Here is a 19,450-nt window from a genome sequence, read left to right on the forward strand (position 1 = left end):
TTTTCACTTTTGTCAAACAATTGCAATATTCTCACAATAAGCTAATTAGCTCAATTGGAGCATTTCTAGCATGTTTAGTTGAAATTGAAAATTTAAATTTTCAGTTTTGTCAGACGTTTGTAAAATTCTTACAGTAGGCTTATTTGCGCAATTGGAGCATTTCTAGCATGTTTGATTGAAATTGGAATTTTAAATTTTTCACTTTTGTCAGACGTTTGTAATATTCTCACAATAAGCTAATTAGCTCAATTGGAGCATTTCTAGCATGTTTGGTTGAAATTGGAAATTTACATTTTTCACTTTTGTCAGACAATTGCAATATTCTCACAATAAGCTAATTAGCTCAATTGGAACATTTCTAGCATGTTTAGTTGAAATTGGAATTTTGCATTTTTCACTTTTGTCAGACAATTGCAATATTCTCTCAATAAGCTAATTAGCTCAATTGGAGCATTTCTAGCATGTTTGGTTGGAATTGGAAATTTATATTTTTCAGCTTTGTCAGACGTTTGTAAAATTCTTACAATAAGCTAATTAGCTCAATTGGAGCATTTCTAGCATGTTTGGTTGAAATTGGAAATTTACATTTTTCAGTTTTGTCAGACGTTTGTAATATTCTCACAATAAGCTAATTAGCTCAATTGGAGCATTTCTAGCATGTTTGGTTGAAATTGGAAAATTACATTTTTCAGTTTTGTCAGACGTTTGTGATATTCTCACAATAAGCTAATTAGCTCAATTGGAGCATTTCTAGCATGTTTGGTTGAAATTGGAAATTTACATTTTTCAGTTTTGTCAGACGTTTGTAATATTCTCACAATAAGCTAATTAGCTCAATTGGAGCAATTCTAGCATGTTTGGTTGAAATTGGAAATTTACATTTTTCAGTTTTGTCAGACGTTTGTAATATTCTCACAATAAGCTAATTAGCTCAATTGGAGCATTTCTAGCATGTTTGGTTGAAATCGGAATTTTACATTTTTCACTTTTGTCAGACCTTTGTAATATTCTCACAATAAGCTAATTAGCTCAATTGGAGCATTTCTAGCATGTTTGGTTGAAATTGGAAATTTACATTTTTCACTTTTGTCAGACAATTGCAATATTCTCACAATAAGCTAATTAGCTCATTTGGAGCATTTCTAGCATGTTTGGTTGAAATTGGAAATTTACATTTTTCACTTTTGTCAGACAATTGCAATATTCTCACAATAAGCTAATTAGCTCAATTGGAGCATTTCTAGCATGTTTAGTTGAAATTAGAAATTTACATTTTTCAGTTTGGTCAGACGTTTGTAATATTCTCACAATAAGCTAATTAGCTCAATTGGATCATTTCTAGCATGTTCGGTTGAAATTGGAAATCTCTATTTTTCAGTTTTGTCAACATTTGTAATATTCTCACAATAAGCTAATTGGCTCAATTTGAGCATTTCTAGCATGTTTGGTTGAAATTGGAAATTTACATTTTTCACTTTTGTCGGACGTTTGTAATATTCTCACAATAAGCTAATTAGCTCAATTGGAGCATTTCTAGCATGTTTGGTTGAAATTGAAAATTTACATTTTTCAGTGTTGTCAGAGGTTTGTAATATTCTCACAATAAGCTAATTAGCTCAATTGGAGCATTTCTAGCATGTTCGGTTGAAATTGGAAATCTCTATTTTTCAGTTTCGTCAAACGTTTGTAATATTCTCACAATAAGCTAATTGGCTCAATTTGAGCATTTCTAGCATGTTTGGTTGAAATTGGAAATTTACATTTTTCAGTTTTGTCGGACGTTTGTAATATTCTCACAATAAGCTAATTAGCTCAAATGGAGCATTTCTAGCATGTTTGGTTGAAATTGAAAATTTACATTTTTCAGTGTTGTCAGAGGTTTGTAATATTCTCGCAATAAGCTAACTAGCTCAATTGGAGCATTTCTAGCATGTTTGGTTGAAATTGAAAATTTACATTTTTCAGTTTTGTCAGACGTTTGTAATATTCTCACAATAAGCTAATTAGCTCAATTGGAGCATTTCTAGCATGTTTAGTTGAAATTGGAAATTTACATTTTTCAGTTTTGTCAGACGTTTGTAATATTCTCACAATAAGCTAATTAGCTCAATTGGAGCATTTCTAGCATGTTTGGTTGAAATTGGAAATTTATATTTTTCAGCTTTGTCAGACGTTTGTAAAATTCTTACAGTTGGCTTATTTGCGCAATTTGAGCATTTCTAGCATGTTTGGTTGAAATTGGAAATTTACATTTTTCAGTTTTGTCAGACGTTTGTAATATTCTCACAATAAGCTAATTAGCTCAATTGGAGCATTTCTAGCATGTTTGGTTGAAATTGGAAATTTACATTTTTCAGTTTTGTCAGACGTTTGTAATATTCTCACAATAAGCTAATTAGCTCAATTGGAGCCTTTCTAGCATGTTTGGTTGAAATTGGAACTTTACATTTTTCACTTTTGTCAGACAATTGCAATATTCTCACAATAAGCTAATTAGCTCAATTGGAGCATTTCTAGCATGTTTGGTTGAAATTGGAAATTTACATTTTTCAGTTTTGTCAGACGTTTGTAATATTCTCACAGTAAGCTAATTAGCTCAATTGGAGCTTTTCTAGCATGTTTGGTTGAAATTGGAAATTTACATTTTTCAGTTTTGTCAGACGTTTGTAATATTCTCACAATAAGCTAGTTAGCTCAATTTGAGCATTTCTAGCATGTTTGGTTGAAATTGGAAATTTACATTTATCAGTTTTGTCGGACGTTTGTAATATTCTCACAATAAGCTAATTAGCTCAATTGGAGCATTTCTAGCATGTTTGGTTGAAATTGGAAATTTACATTTTTCAGTTTTGTCAGACGTTTGTAATATTCTCACAATAAGCTAATTAGCTCAATTGGAGCATTTCTAGCATGTTTGGTTGAAATTGGAAATTTACATTTTTCACTTTTGTCAGACAATTGCAATATTCTCACAATAAACTAATTAGCTCAATTGGAGCATTTCTAGCAGGTTTGGTTGAAATTGGAAATTTACCTTTTTCAGTTTTGTCAGACGTTTGTAATATTCTCACAATAAGCTAATTAGCTCAATTGGAGCATTTCTAGCATGTTTGGTTGAAATTGGAAATTTACATTTTTCACTTTTGTCAGACAATTGCAATATTCTCACAATAAGCTAATTAGCTCAATTGGAGCATTTCTAGCATGTTTGGTTGAAATTGGAAATTTACATTTTTCAGTTTTGTCAGACGTTTGTAATATTCTCACAATAAGCTAATTAGCTCAATTGGAGCATTTCTAGCATGTTTGGTTGAAATTGGAAATTTACATTTTTCACTTTTGTCAGACAATTGCAATATTCTCACAATAAACTAATTAGCTCAATTGGAGCATTTCTAGCAGGTTTGGTTGAAATTGGAAATTTACTTTTTTCAGTTTTGTCAGACGTTTGTAATATTCTCACAATAAGCTAATTAGCTCAATTGGAGCATTTCTAGCATGTTTGGTTGAAATTGGAAATTTACATTTTTCACTTTTGTCAGACAATTGCAATATTCTCACAATAAGCTAATTAGCTCAATTGGAGCATTTCTAGCATGTTTGGTTGAAATTGGAAATTTACATTTTTAACTTTTGTCAGACAATTGCAATATTCTCACAATAAGCTAATTAGCTCAATTGGAGCATTTCTAGCATGTTTGGTTGAAATTGGAAATTTACATTTTTCAGTTTTGTCAGACGTTTGTAATATTCTCACAATAAGCTAATTAGCTCAATTGGAGCATTTCTAGCATGTTTGGTTGAAATTGGAACTTTACATTTTTCACTTTTGTCAGACAATTGCAATATTCTCACAATAAGCTAATTAGCTCAATTGGAGCATTTCTAGCATTTTTAGTTGAAATTGGAAATTTGCATTTTTCACTTTTGTCAGACAATTGCAATATTCTCTCAATAAGCTAATTAGCTCAATTGGAGCATTTCTAGCATGTTTGGTTGAAATTGGATAATTACATTTTTCAGTTTGGTCAGACGTTTGTACACTTCTTACAGTAAGCTTATTTCCGCATTTGGAGCATTTCTAGCATGTTTGGTTGAAATTGGAAATTTACATTTATCAGTTTTGTCAGACGTTTGTAATATTCTCACAATAAGCTAATTAGCTCAAATGGAGCATTTCTAGCTTGTTTGGTTGAAATTGGAAATTTACATTTTTCAGTTTGGTCAGACGTTTGTAATATTCTCACAATAAGCTAATTAGCTCAAATGGAGCATTTCTAGCATGTTTGGTTGAAATTGGAAATTTACATTTTTCAGTTTTGTCAGACGTTTGTAATATTCTCACAATAAGCTAATTAGCTCAATTGGAGCATTTCTAGCATGTTTGGTTGAAATTGGAAATTTACATTTTTCACTTTTGTCAGACAATTGCAATATTCTCACAATAAGCTAATTAGCTCAATTGGAGCATTTCTAGCATGTTTGGTTGAAATTGGAAATTTACATTTTTCAGTTTTGTCAGACGTTTGTAATATTCTCACAATAAGCTAATTAGCTCAATTGGAGCATTTCTAGCATGTTTGGTTGAAATTGGAAATTTACATTTTTCCCTTTTGTCAGACAATTGCAATATTCTCACCATAAGCTAATTAGCTCAATTGGAGCATTTCTAGCATGTTTGGTTGAAATTGGAAATTTACATTTTTCAGTTTTATCAGACGTTTGTAATATTCTCACAATAAGCTAATTAGCTCAATTGGAGCATTTCTAGCATGTTTGGTTGAAATTGGAAATTTACATTTTTCACTTTTGTCAGACAATTGCAATATTCTCACAATAAGCTAATTAGCTCAATTGGAGCATTTCTAGCATGTTTGGTTGAAATTGGAAATTTACATTTTTCACTTTTGTCAGAGGTTTGTAATATTCTCACAATAAGCTAATTAGCTCAATTGGAACATTTCTAGCATGTTTGGTTGAAATTGGAAATTTACATTTTTCAGTTTTGTCAGACGTTTGTAATATTCTCACAATTAGCTAATTAGCTCAATTGGAGCATTTCTAGCATGTTTTGTTGAAATTGGAAATTTACATTTTTCAGTTTGGTCAGACGTTTGTAATATTCTCACAATAAGCTAATTAGCTCAATTGGAGCATTTCTAGCATGTTTGGTTGAAATTGGAATTTTACATTTTTCACTTTTGTCAGACGTTTGTAATATTCTCACAATAAGCTAATTAGCTCAATTAGAGCATTTCTAGCATGTTTGGTTGAAATTGGAAATTTACATTTTTCAGTTTTGTCAGACGTTTGTAATATTCTCACAATAAGCTAATTAGCTCAATTGGAGCATTTCTAGCATGTTTGGTTGAAATTGGAAATTTACATTTTTCAGTTTTGTCAGACGTTTGTAATATTCTCACAATAAGCTAATTAGCTCAATTGGAGCATTTCTAGCATGTTTAGTTGAAATTGGAAATTTACATTTTTCACTTTTGTCAGACAATTGCAATATTCTCACAATAAGCTAATTAGCTCAATTGGAGCATTTCTAGCATGTTTGGTTGAAATTGGAAATTTACATTTTTCAGTTTTGTCAGACCTTTGTACTATTCTCACAATAAGCTAATTAGCTCAATTGGAGCATTTCTAGCATGTTTGGTTGAAATTGGAAATTTACATTTTTCACTTTTGTCAGACAATTGCAATATTCTCACAATAAGCTAATTGGCTCAATTAGAGCATTTCTAGCATGTTTGGTTGAAATTGAAAATTTACAATTTTCAGTTTTGTCAAACGTTTGTAAAATTCTTACAGTAGGCTTATTTCGCAATTCGAGCATTTCTAGCATGTTTGGTTGAAATTGGAAATTCACATTTTTCAGTTTTGTCAGACGTTTGTAATATTTTCACAATAACCTAATTAGCTCAATTGGAGCATTTCTAGCATGTTTGGTTGAAATTGGAAATTTACATTTTTCACTTTTGTCAGACAATTGCAATATTCTCTCAATAAGCTAATTAGCTCAATTTGAGCATTTCTAGCATGTTTGGTTGAAATTGGAAATTTACAATTTTCGCTTTTGTCAGACAACTGCAATATTCTCACAATAAGCTAATTAGCTCAATTGGAGCATTTCTAGCATGTTTGGTTGAAATTGGAAATTTACATTTTTCAGTTTTGTCAGACGTTTGTAATATTCTCACAATAAGCTAATTAGCTCAATTGGAGCATTTCTAGCATGTTTGGTTGAAATTGGAAATTTACATTTTTCACTTTTGTCAAACAATTGCAATATTCTCACAATAAGCTAATTAGCTCAATTGGAGCATTTCTAGCATGTTTAGTTGAAATTGAAAATTTAAATTTTCAGTTTTGTCAGACGTTTGTAAAATTCTTACAGTAGGCTTATTTGCGCAATTGGAGCATTTCTAGCATGTTTGATTGAAATTGGAATTTTAAATTTTTCACTTTTGTCAGACGTTTGTAATATTCTCACAATAAGCTAATTAGCTCAATTGGAGCATTTCTAGCATGTTTGGTTGAAATTGGAAATTTACATTTTTCAGTTTTGTCAGACGTTTGTAATATTCTCACAATAAGCTAATTAGCTCAATTGGAGCATTTCTAGCATGTTTGCTTGAAATTGGAAATTTACATTTTTCAGTTTTGTCAGACGTTTGTAATATTCTCACAATAAGCTAATTAGCTCAATTGGAGCATTTCTAGCATGTTTAGTTGAAATTGGAAATTTACATTTTTCACTTTTGTCAGACAATTGCAATATTCTCACAATAAGCTAATTAGCTCAATTGGAGCATTTCTAGCATGTTTGGTTGAAATTGGAAATTTACATTTTTCAGTTTTGTCAGACCTTTGTACTATTCTCACAATAAGCTAATTAGCTCAATTGGAGCATTTCTAGCATGTTTGGTTGAATTTGGAAATTTACATTTTTCACTTTTGTCAGACAATTGCAATATTCTCACAATAAGCTAATTGGCTCAATTAGAGCATTTCTAGCATGTTTGGTTGAAATTGAAAATTTACATTTTTCAGTTTTGTCAAACGTTTGTAAAATTCTTACAGTAGGCTTATTTCGCAATTCGAGCATTTCTAGCATGTTTGGTTGAAATTGGAAATTCACATTTTTCAGTTTTGTCAGACGTTTGTAATATTCTCACAATAACCTAATTAGCTCAATTGGAGCATTTCTAGCATGTTTGGTTGAAATTGGAAATTTACATTTTTCACTTTTGTCAGACAATTGCAATATTCTCTCAATAAGCTAATTAGCTCAATTTGAGCATTTCTAGCATGTTTGGTTGAAATTGGAAATTTACAATTTTCGCTTTTGTCAGACAATTGCAATATTCTCACAATAAGCTAATTAGCTCAATTGGAGCATTTCTAGCATGTTTGGTTGAAATTGGAAATTTACATTTTTCAGTTTTGTCAGACGTTTGTAATATTCTCACAATAAGCTAATTAGCTCAATTGGAGCATTTCTAGCATGTTTGGTTGAAATTGGAAATTTACATTTTTCACTTTTGTCAAACAATTGCAATATTCTCACAATAAGCTAATTAGCTCAATTGGAGCATTTCTAGCATGTTTAGTTGAAATTGAAAATTTAAATTTTCAGTTTTGTCAGACGTTTGTAAAATTCTTACAGTAGGCTTATTTGCGCAATTGGAGCATTTTTAGCATGTTTGATTGAAATTGGAATTTTAAATTTTTCACTTTTGTCAGACGTTTGTAATATTCTCACAATAAGCTAATTAGCTCAATTGGAGCATTTCTAGCATGTTTGGTTGAAATTGGAAATTTACATTTTTCACTTTTGTCAGACAATTGCAATATTCTCACAATAAGCTAATTAGCTCAATTGGAACATTTCTAGCATGTTTGGTTGAAATTGGAAATTTACATTTTTCACTTTTGTCAGACAATTGCAATATTCTCACAATAAGCTAATTAGCTCAATTGGAGCCTTTCTAGCATGTTTGGTTGAAATTGGAAATTTCTATTTTTCAGTTTTGTCAGACGTTTGTAATATTCTCACAATAAGCTAATTAGCTCAATTGGAGCATTTCTAGCATGTTTGGTTGAAATCAGAAACTTACATTTTTTACTTTTGTCAGACGTTTGTAATATTCTCACAATAAGCTAATTAGCTCAATTGGAGCATTTCTAGCATGTTTAGTTGAAATTGGAAATTTACATTTTTCAGTTTGGTCAGACGTTTGTAATATTCTCACAATAAGCTAATTAGCTCAATTGGAGCATTTCTAGCATGTTTGGTTGAAATCAAAAATTTACATTTTTCAGTTTTGTCAGACGTTTGTAATATTCTCACAATAAGCTAATTAGCTCAATTGGAGCATTTCTAGCATGTTTGGTTGAAATTGGAAATTTACATTTTTCACTTTTGTCAGACGTTTGTAATATTCTCACAATAAGCTAATTAGCTCAATTGGAGCATTTCTAGCATGTTTGGTTGAAATTGGAAATTTACATTTTTCACTTTTGTCAGACCTTTGTAATATTCTCACAATAAGCTAATTAGCTCAATTGGAGCATTTCTAGCATGTTTGGTTGAAATTGGAAATTTACATTTTTCACTTTTGTCAGACAATTGCAATATTTTCACAATAAGCTAATTAGCTCAATTGGAGCATTTCTAGCATGTTTGGTTGAAATTGGAAATTTACATTTTTCAGTTTTGTCAGACGTTTGTAATATTCTCACAATAAGCTAATTAGCTCAATTGGAGCATTTCTAGCATGTTTGGTTGAAATTGGAAATTTCTATTTTTCAGTTTTGTCAGACGTTTGTAATATTCTCACAATAAGCTAATTAGCTCAATTGGAGCATTTCTAGCATGTTTGGTTGAAATTGGAAATTTACATTTTTCAGTTTTGTCAGACGTTTGTAATATTCTCACAATAAGCTAATTAGCTCAATTGGAGCATTTCTAGCATGTTTGGTTGAAATTGGAAATTTACATTTTTCAGTTTTGTCAGACCTTTGTAATATTCTCACATTAAGCTAATTAGCTCAATTGGAGCATTTCTAGCATGTTTGGTTGAAATTGGAAATTTACATTTTTCACTTTTGTCAGACAATTGCAATATTCTCACAATAAGCTAATTAGCTCAATTGGAGCATTTCTAGCATGTTTGGTTGAAATTGGAAATTTACATTTTTCACTTTTGTCAGACAATTGCAATATTCTCACAATAAGCTAATTAGCTCAATTGGAGCATTTCTAGCATGTTTGGTTGAAATTGGAAATTTCCATTTTTCAGTTTTGTCAGACCTTTGTAATATTCTCACATTAAGCTAATTAGCTCAATTGGAGCATTTCTAGCATGTTTGGTTGAAATTCGAAATTTACATTTTTCACTTTTGTCAGACAATTGCAATATTCTCACAATAAGCTAATTAGCTCAATTGGAGCATTTCTAGCATGTTTGGTTGAAATTGGAAATTTACATTTTTCACTTTTGTCAGACAATTGCAATATTCTCACAATAAGCTAATTAGCTCAATTGGAGCATTTCTAGCATGTTTGGTTGAAATTGAAAATTTACATTTTTCACTTTTGTCAGACAATTGCAATATTCTCACAATAAGCTAATTAGCTCAATTGGAGCATTTCTAGCATGTTTGGTTGAAATTGGAAAATTACATTTTTCAGTTTTGTCAGACGTTTGTAATATTCTCACAATAAGCTAATTAGCTCAATTGGAACATTTCTAGCATGTTTGGTTGAAATTGGAAATTTACATTTTTCAGTTTTGTCAGACGTTTGTAATATTCTCACAATAAGCTAATTAGCTCAATTAGAGCATTTCTAGCATGTTTGGTTGAAATTGGAAATTTACATTTTTCAGTTTGGTCAGACGTTTGTAATATTCTCACAATAAGCTAATTAGCTCAATTGGAGCATTTCTAGCATGTTTGGTTGAAATTGGAAATTTACATTTTTCCCTTTTGTCTGACAATTGCAATATTCTCACAATAAGCTAATTAGCTCAATTGGAGCATTTCTAGCATGTTTGGTTGAAATTGGAAATTTACATTTTTCAGTTTTATCAGACGTTTGTAATATTCTCACAATAAGCTAATTAGCTCAATTGGAGCATTTCTAGCATGTTTGGTTGAAATTGGAAATTTACATTTTTCACTTTTGTCAGACAATTGCAATATTCTCACAATAAGCTAATTAGCTCAATTGGAGCATTTCTAGCATGTTTGGTTGAAATTGGAAATTTACATTTTTCACTTTTGTCAGAGGTTTGTAATATTCTCACAATAAGCTAATTAGCTCAATTGGAACATTTCTAGCATGTTTGGTTGAAATTGGAAATTTACATTTTTCAGTTTTGTCAGACGTTTGTAATATTCTCACAATTAGCTAATTAGCTCAATTGGAGCATTTCTAGCATGTTTTGTTGAAATTGGAAATTTACATTTTTCAGTTTGGTCAGACGTTTGTAATATTCTCACAATAAGCTAATTAGCTCAATTGGAGCATTTCTAGCATGTTTGGTTGAAATTGGAATTTTACATTTTTCACTTTTGTCAGACGTTTGTAATATTCTCACAATAAGCTAATTAGCTCAATTAGAGCATTTCTAGCATGTTTGGTTGAAATTGGAAATTTACATTTTTCAGTTTTGTCAGACGTTTGTAATATTCTCACAATAAGCTAATTAGCTCAATTGGCGCATTTCTAGCATGTTTGGTTGAAATTGGAAATTTACATTTTTCAGTTTTGTCAGACGTTTGTAATATTCTCAAAATAAGCTAATTAGCTCAATTGGAGCATTTCTAGCATGTTTAGTTGAAATTGGAAATTTGCATTTTTCACTTTTGTCAGACAATTGCAATATTCTCACAATAAGCTAATTAGCTCAATTGGAGCATTTCTAGCATGTTTGGTTGAAATTGGAAATTTACATTTTTCAGTTTTGTCAGACCTTTGTAATATTCTTACAGTAGGCTTATTTGCGCAATTTGAGCATTTCTAGCATGTTTGGTTGAAATTGGAAATTTACATTTTTCACTTTTGTCAGACAATTGCAATATTCTCACAATAAACTAATTGGCTCAATTAGAGCATTTCAAGCATGTTTGGTTGAAATTGAAAATTTACATTTTTCAGTTTTGTCAAACGTTTGTAAAATTCTTACAGTAGGCTTATTTCGCAATTCGAGCATTTCTAGCATGTTTGGTTGAAATTGGAAATTCACATTTTTCAGTTTTGTCAGACGTTTGTAATATTCTCACAACAACCTAATTAGCTCAATTGGAGCATTTCTAGCATGTTTGGTTGAAATTGGAAATTTACATTTTTCACTTTTGTCAGACAATTGCAATATTCTCTCAATAAGCTAATTAGCTCAATTGGAGCATTTGTAGCATGTTTGGTTGAATATGGAAATTTACATTTTTCAGTTTTGTCAGACGTTTGTAAAATTCTTACAGTTGGCTTATATGCGCAATTTGAGCATTTCTAGCATGTTTGGTTGAAATTGGAAATTTACATTTTTCACTTTTGTCAGACGTTTGTAATATTCTCACAATAAGCTAATTAGCTCAATTGGAGCATTTCTAGCATGTTTGGTTGAAATTGGAAATTTACAATTTTCGCTTTTGTCAGACAATTGCAATATTCTCACAATAAGCTAATTAGCTCAATTGGAGCATTTCTAGCATGTTTGGTTGAAATTGGAAATTTACATTTTTCAGTTTTGTCAGACGTTTGTAATATTCTCACAATAAGCTAATTAGCTCAATTGGAGCATTTCTAGCATGTTTTGTTGAAATTGGAAATTTACATTTTTCACTTTTGTCAGACAATTGCAATATTCTCACAATAAGCTAATTAGCTCAATTGGAACATTTCTAGCATGTTTGGTTGAAATTGGAAATTTACATTTTTCACTTTTGTCAGACAATTGCAATATTCTCACAATAAGCTAATTAGCTCAATTGGAGCCTTTCTAGCATGTTTGGTTGAAATTGGAAATTTACATTTTTCACTTTTGTCAGACGTTTGTAATATTCTCACAATCAGCTAATTAGCTCAATTGGAGCATTTCTAGCATGTTTGGTTGAAATTGGAAATTTACATTTTTCACTTTTGTCAGACAATTGCAATATTCTCACAATAAGCTAATTAGCTCAATTGGAGCATTTCTAGCATGTTTGGTTGAAATTGGAAATTTACATTTTTCAGTTTTGTCAGACGTTTGTAATATTCTCACAATAAGCTAATTAGCTCAATTGGAGCATTTCTAGCATGTTTTGTTGAAATTGGAAATTTACATTTTTCACTTTTGTCAGACAATTGCAATATTCTCACAATAAGCTAATTAGCTCAATTGGAACATTTTTAGCATGTTTGGTTGAAATTGGAAGTTTACATTTTTCACTTTTGTCAGACAATTGCAATATTCTCACAATAAGCTAATTAGCTCAATTGGAGCCTTTCTAGCATGTTTGGTTGAAATTGGAAATTTACATTTTTCACTTTTGTCAGACGTTTGTAATATTCTCACAATCAGCTAATTAGCTCAATTGGAGCATTTCTAGCATGTTTGGTTGAAATTGGAAATTTACATTTTTCACTTTTGTCAGACAATTGCAATATTCTCACAATAAGCTAATTAGCTCAATTGGAACATTTCTAGCATGTTTGGTTGAAATTGGAAATTTACATTTTTCACTTTTGTCAGACAATTGCAATATTCTCACAATAAGCTAATTAGCTCAATTGGAACATTTCTAGCATGTTTGGTTGAAATTGGAAATTTACATTTTTCACTTTTGTCAGACAATTGCAATATTCTCACAATAAGCTAATTAGCTCAATTGGAACATTTCTAGCATGTTTGGTTGAAATTGGAAATTTACATTTTTCACTTTTGTCAGACGTTTGTAATATTCTCACCATAAGCTAATTAGCTCAATTGGAGCATTTCTAGCATGTTTGGTTGAAATCAGAAACTTACATTTTTTACTTTTGTCAGACGTTTGTAATATTCTCACAATAAGCTAATTAGCTCAATTGGAGCATTTCTAGCATGTTTAGTTGAAATTGGAAATTTACATTTTTCAGTTTTGTCAGACGTTTGTAATATTCTCACAATAAGCTAATTAGCTCAATTGGAGCATTTCTATCATGTTTGGTTGAAATCAGAAATTTACATTTTTCAGTTTTGTCAGACGTTTGTAATATTCTCACAATAAGCTAATTAGCTCAATTGGAGCATTTCTAGCATGTTTGGTTGAAATTGGAAATTTACATTTTTCACTTTTGTCAGACGTTTGTAATATTCTCACAATAAGCTAATTAGCTCAATTGGAGCATTTCTAGCATGTTTGGTTGAAATTGGAAATTTACATTTTTCGCTTTTGTCATACAATTGCAATATTCTCACAATAAGCTAATTAGCTCAATTGGAGCATTTCTAGCATGTTTGGTTGAAATTGGAAATTTACATTTTTCAGTTTTGTCAGACGTTTGTAATATTCTCACAATAAGCTAATTAGCTCAATTGGAGCATTTCTAGCATGTTTGGTTGAAATTGGAAATTTACATTTTTCACTTTTGTCAAACAATTGCAATATTCTCACAATAAGCTAATTAGCTCAATTGGAGCATTTCTAGCATGTTTGGTTGAAATTGAAAATTTAAATTTTCAGTTTTGTCAGACGTTTGTAAAATTCTTACAGTAGGCTTATTTGCGCAATTGGAGCATTTCTAGCATGTTTGATTGAAATTGGAATTATAAATTTTTCACTTTTGTCAGACGTTTGTAATATTCTCACAATAAGCTAATTAGCTCAATTGGAGCATTTCTAGCATGTTTGGTTGAAATTGGAAATTTACATTTTTCAGTTTTGTCAGACGTTTGTAATATTCTCACAATAAGCTAATTAGCACAATTGGAGCATTTCTAGCATGTTTGGTTGAAATTGGAAATTTACATTTTTCACTTTTGTCAGACAATTGCAATATTCTCACAATAAGCTAATTAGCTCAATTGGAACATTTCTAGCATGTTTGGTTGAAATTGGAAATTTACATTTTTCACTTTTGTCAGACAATTGCAATATTCTCACAATAAGCTAATTAGCTCAATTGGAGCATTTCTAGCATGTTTGGTTGAAATTGGAATTTTAAATTTTTCACTTTTGTCAGACGTTTGTAATATTCTCACAATCAGCTAATTAGCTCAATTGGAGCATTTCTAGCATGTTTGGTTGAAATTGGAAATTTACATTTTTCACTTTTGTCAGACAATTGCAATATTCTCACAATAAGCTAATTAGCTCAATTGGAACATTTCTAGCATGTTTGGTTGAAATTGGAAATTTACATTTTTCAGTTTTGTCAGACGTTTGTAATATTCTCACAATAAGCTAATTAGCTCAATTGGAGCATTTCTAGCATGTTTGGTTGAAATTGGAAATTTACATTTTTCAGTTTTGTCAGACGTTTGTAATATTCTCACAATAAGCTAATTAGCTCAATTGGAGCATTTCTAGCATGTTTGGTTGAAATTGGAAATTTACATTTTTCAGTTTTGTCAGACGTTTGTAATATTCTCACAATAAGCTAATTAGCTCAATTGGAGCATTTCTAGCATGTTTGGTTGAAATTGGAAATTTACATTTTTCAGTTTTGTCAGACCTTTGTAATATTCTCACATTAAGCTAATTAGCTCAATTGGAGCATTTCTAGCATGTTTGGTTGAAATTCGAAATTTACATTTTTCACTTTTGTCAGACAATTGCAATATTCTCACAATAAGCTAATTAGCTCAATTGGAGCATTTCTAGCATGTTTGGTTGAAATTGGAAATTTACATTTTTCACTTTTGTCAGACAATTGCAATATTCTCACAATAAGCTAATTAGCTCAATTGGAGCATTTCTAGCATGTTTGGTTGAAATTGAAAATTTACATTTTTCACTTTTGTCAGACAATTGCAATATTCTCACAATAAGCTAATTAGCTCAATTGGAGCATTTCTAGCATGTTTGGTTGAAATTGGAAAATTACATTTTTCAGTTTTGTCAGACGTTTGTAATATTCTCACAATAAGCTAATTAGCTCAATTGGAACATTTCTAGCATGTTTGGTTGAAATTGGAAATTTACATTTTTCAGTTTTGTCAGACGTTTGTAATATTCTCACAATAAGCTAATTAGCTCAATTAGAGCATTTCTAGCATGTTTGGTTGAAATTGGAAATTTACATTTTTCAGTTTGGTCAGACGTTTGTAATATTCTCACAATAAGCTAATTAGCTCAATTGGAGCATTTCTAGCATGTTTGGTTGAAATTGGAAATTTACATTTTTCCCTTTTGTCTGACAATTGCAACATTCTCACAATAAGCTAATTAGCTCAATTGGAGCATTTCTAGCATGTTTGGTTGAAATTGGAAATTTACATTTTTCAGTTTTATCAGACGTTTGTAATATTCTCACAATAAGCTAATTAGCTCAATTGGAGCATTTCTAGCATGTTTGGTTGAAATTGGAAATTTACATTTTTCACTTTTGTCAGACAATTGCAATATTCTCACAATAAGCTAATTAGCTCAATTGGAGCATTTCTAGCATGTTTGGTTGAAATTGGAAATTTACATTTTTCAGTTTTATCAGACGTTTGTAATATTCTCACAATAAGCTAATTAGCTCAATTGGAGCATTTCTAGCATGTTTGGTTGAAATTGGAAATTTACATTTTTCACTTTTGTCAGACAATTGCAATATTCTCACAATAAGCTAATTAGCTCAATTGGAGCATTTCTAGCATGTTTAGTTGAAATTGGAAATTTACATTTTTCAGTTTTGTCAGACGTTTGTAATATTCTCACAATAAGCTAATTAGCTCAATTGGAGCATTTCTAGCATGTTTGGTTGAAATCAGAAATTTACATTTTTCAGTTTTGTCAGACGTTTGTAATATTCTCACAATAAGCTAATTAGCTCAATTGGAGCATTTCTAGCATGTTTGGTTGAAATTGGAAATTTACATTTTTCCCTTTTGTCTGACAATTGCAATATTCTCACAATAAGCTAATTAGCTCAATTGGAGCATTTCTAGCATGTTTGGTTGAAATTGGAAATTTACATTTTTCACTTTTGTCAGACAATTGCAATATTCTCACAATAAGCTAATTAGCTCAATTGGAGCATTTCTAGCATGTTTAGTTGAAATTGGAAATTTACATTTTTCAGTTTTGTCAGACGTTTGTAATATTCTCACAATAAGCTAATTAGCTCAATTGGAGCATTTCTAGCATGTTTGGTTGAAATCAGAAATTTACATTTTTCAGTTTTGTCAGACGTTTGTAATATTCTCACAATAAGCTAATTAGCTCAATTGGAGCATTTCTAGCATGTTTGGTTGAAATTGGAAATTTACATTTTTCACTTTTGTCAGACGTTTGTAATATTCTCACAATAAGCTAATTAGCTCAATTGGAGCATTTCTAGCATGTTTGGTTGAAATTGGAAATTTACATTTTTCGCTTTTGTCATACAATTGCAATATTCTCACAATAAGCTAATTAGCTCAATTGGAGCATTTCTAGCATGTTTGGTTGAAATTGGAAATTTACATTTTTCAGTTTTGTCAGACGTTTGTAATATTCTCACAATAAGCTAATTAGCTCAATTGGAGCATTTCTAGCATGTTTGGTTGAAATTGGAAATTTACATTTTTCACTTTTGTCAAACAATTGCAATATTCTCACAATAAGCTAATTAGCTCAATTGGAGCATTTCCAGCATGTTTGGTTGAAATTGAAAATTTAAATTTTCAGTTTTGTCAGACGTTTGTAAAATTCTTACAGTAGGCTTATTTGCGCAATTGGAGCATTTCTAGCATGTTTGATTGAAATTGGAATTATAAATTTTTCACTTTTGTCAGACGTTTGTAATATTCTCACAATAAGCTAATTAGCTCAATTGGAGCATTTCTAGCATGTTTGGTTGAAATTGGAAATTTACATTTTTCAGTTTTGTCAGACGTTTGTAATATTCTCACAATAAGCTAATTAGCACAATTGGAGCATTTCTAGCATGTTTGGTTGAAATTGGAAATTTTCATTTTTCACTTTTGTCAGACAATTGCAATATTCTCACAATAAGCTAATTAGCTCAATTGGAACATTTCTAGCATGTTTGGTTGAAATTGGAAATTTACATTTTTCACTTTTGTCAGACAATTGCAATATTCTCACAATAAGCTAATTAGCTCAATTGGAGCATTTCTAGCATGTTTGGTTGAAATTGGAAATTTACATTTTTCAGTTTTGTCAGACGTTTGTAATATTCTCACAATAAGCTAATTAGCTCAATTGGAGCATTTCTAGCATGTTTGGTTGAAGTCAGAAATTTACATTTTTCACTTTTGTCAGACGTTTGTAATATTCTCACAATAAGCTAATTAGCTCAATTGGAGCATTTCTAGCATGTTTGGTTGAAATTGGAAATTTACATTTTTCAGTTTTGTAAGACGTTTGTAATATTCTCACAATAAGCTAATTAGCTCAATTGAAGCATTTCTAGCATGTTTGGTTGAAATTGGAAATTTACATTTTTCACTTTTGTCAGACGTTTGTAATATTCTAACAATAAGCTAATTAGCTCAATTGGAGCATTTCTAGCTTGTTTGGTTGAAATTGGAAATTTACATTTTTCAGTTTGGTCAGACGTTTGTAATATTCTCACAATAAGCCAATTAGCTCAATTGGAGCATTTCTAGCATGTTTGGTTGAAATTGGAAATTTACATTTTTCAGTTTTGTCAGACGTTTGTAATATTCTCACAATAAGCTAATTAGCTCAATTTGAGCATTTCTAGCATGTTTGGTTGAAATTGGAAATTTACATTTTTCACTTTTGTCAGACGTTTGTAATATTCTAACAATAAGCTAATTAGCTCAATTGGAGCATTTCTAGCATGTTTGGTTGAAATTGGAAATTTACATTTTTCAGTTTTGTAAGACGTTTGTAATATTCTCACAATAAGCTAATTAGCTCAATTGGAGCATTTCTAGCATGTTTGGTTGAAATTGGAAATTTACATTTTTCAGTTTTGTAAGACGTTTGTAATATTCTCACAATAAGCTAATTAGCTCAATTGGAGCATTTCTAGCATGTTTGGTTGAAATTGGAAATTTACATTTTTCAGTTTTGTCAGACGTTTGTAATATTCTCACAATAAGCTAATTAGCTCAATTGGAGCATTTCTAGCATGTTTGGTTGAAATTGGAAATTTACATTTTTCACTTTTGTCTGACAATTGCAATATTCTCACAATAAGCTAATTAGCTCAATTGGAGCATTTCTAGCATGTTTGGTTGAAATTGGAAATTTACATTTTTCAGTTTTATCAGACGTTTGTAATATTCTCACAATAAGCTAATTAGCTCAATTGGAGCATTTCTAGCATGTTTGGTTGAAATTGGAAATTTACATTTTTCACTTTTGTCAGACAATTGCAATATTCTCACAATAAGCTAATTAGCTCAATTGGAGCATTTCTAGCATGTTTAGTTGAAATTGGAAATTTACATTTTTCAGTTTTGTCAGACGTTTGTAATATTCTCACAATAAGCTAATTAGCTCAATTGGAGCATTTCTAGCATGTTTGGTTGAAATCAGAAATTTACATTTTTCAGTTTTGTCAGACGTTTGTAATATTCTCACAATAAGCTAATTAGCTCAATTGGAGCATTTCTAGCATGTTTGGTTGAAATTGGAAATTTACATTTTTCACTTTTGTCAGACGTTTGTAATATTCTCACAATAAGCTAATTAGCTCAATTGGAGCATTTCTAGCATGTTTGGTTGAAATAGGAAATTTACATTTTTCGCTTTTGTCATACAATTGCAATATTCTCACAATAAGCTAATTAGCTCAATTGGAGCATTTCTAGCATGTTTGGTTGAAATTGGAAATTTACATTTTTCAGTTTTGTCAGACGTTTGTAATATTCTCACAATAAGCTAATTAGCTCAATTGGAGCATTTCTAGCATGTTTGGTTGAAATTGGAAATTTACATTTTTCACTTTTGTCAAACAATTGCAATATTCTCACAATAAGCTAATTAGCTCAATTGGAGCATTTCCAGCATGTTTGGTTGAAATTGAAAATTTAAATTTTCAGTTTTGTCAGACGTTTGTAAAATTCTTACAGTAGGCTTATTTGCGCAATTGGAGCATTTCTAGCATGTTTGGTTGAAATTGGAAATTACATTTTTCAGTTTTGTCAGACAATTGCAATATTCTATCAATAAGCTAATTAGCTCAATTGGAGCATTTCTAGCATGTTTGGTTGAAATCAGAAATTTCTATTTTTCAGTTTTGTCAGACGTTTGTAATATTCTCACAATAAGCTAATTAGCTCAATTG

This window comes from Watersipora subatra, unplaced genomic scaffold, assembly GCF_963576615.1.
Source record: "Watersipora subatra unplaced genomic scaffold, tzWatSuba1.1 SCAFFOLD_45, whole genome shotgun sequence".
Lineage (NCBI taxonomy): Eukaryota > Metazoa > Bryozoa > Gymnolaemata > Cheilostomatida > Watersiporidae > Watersipora > Watersipora subatra.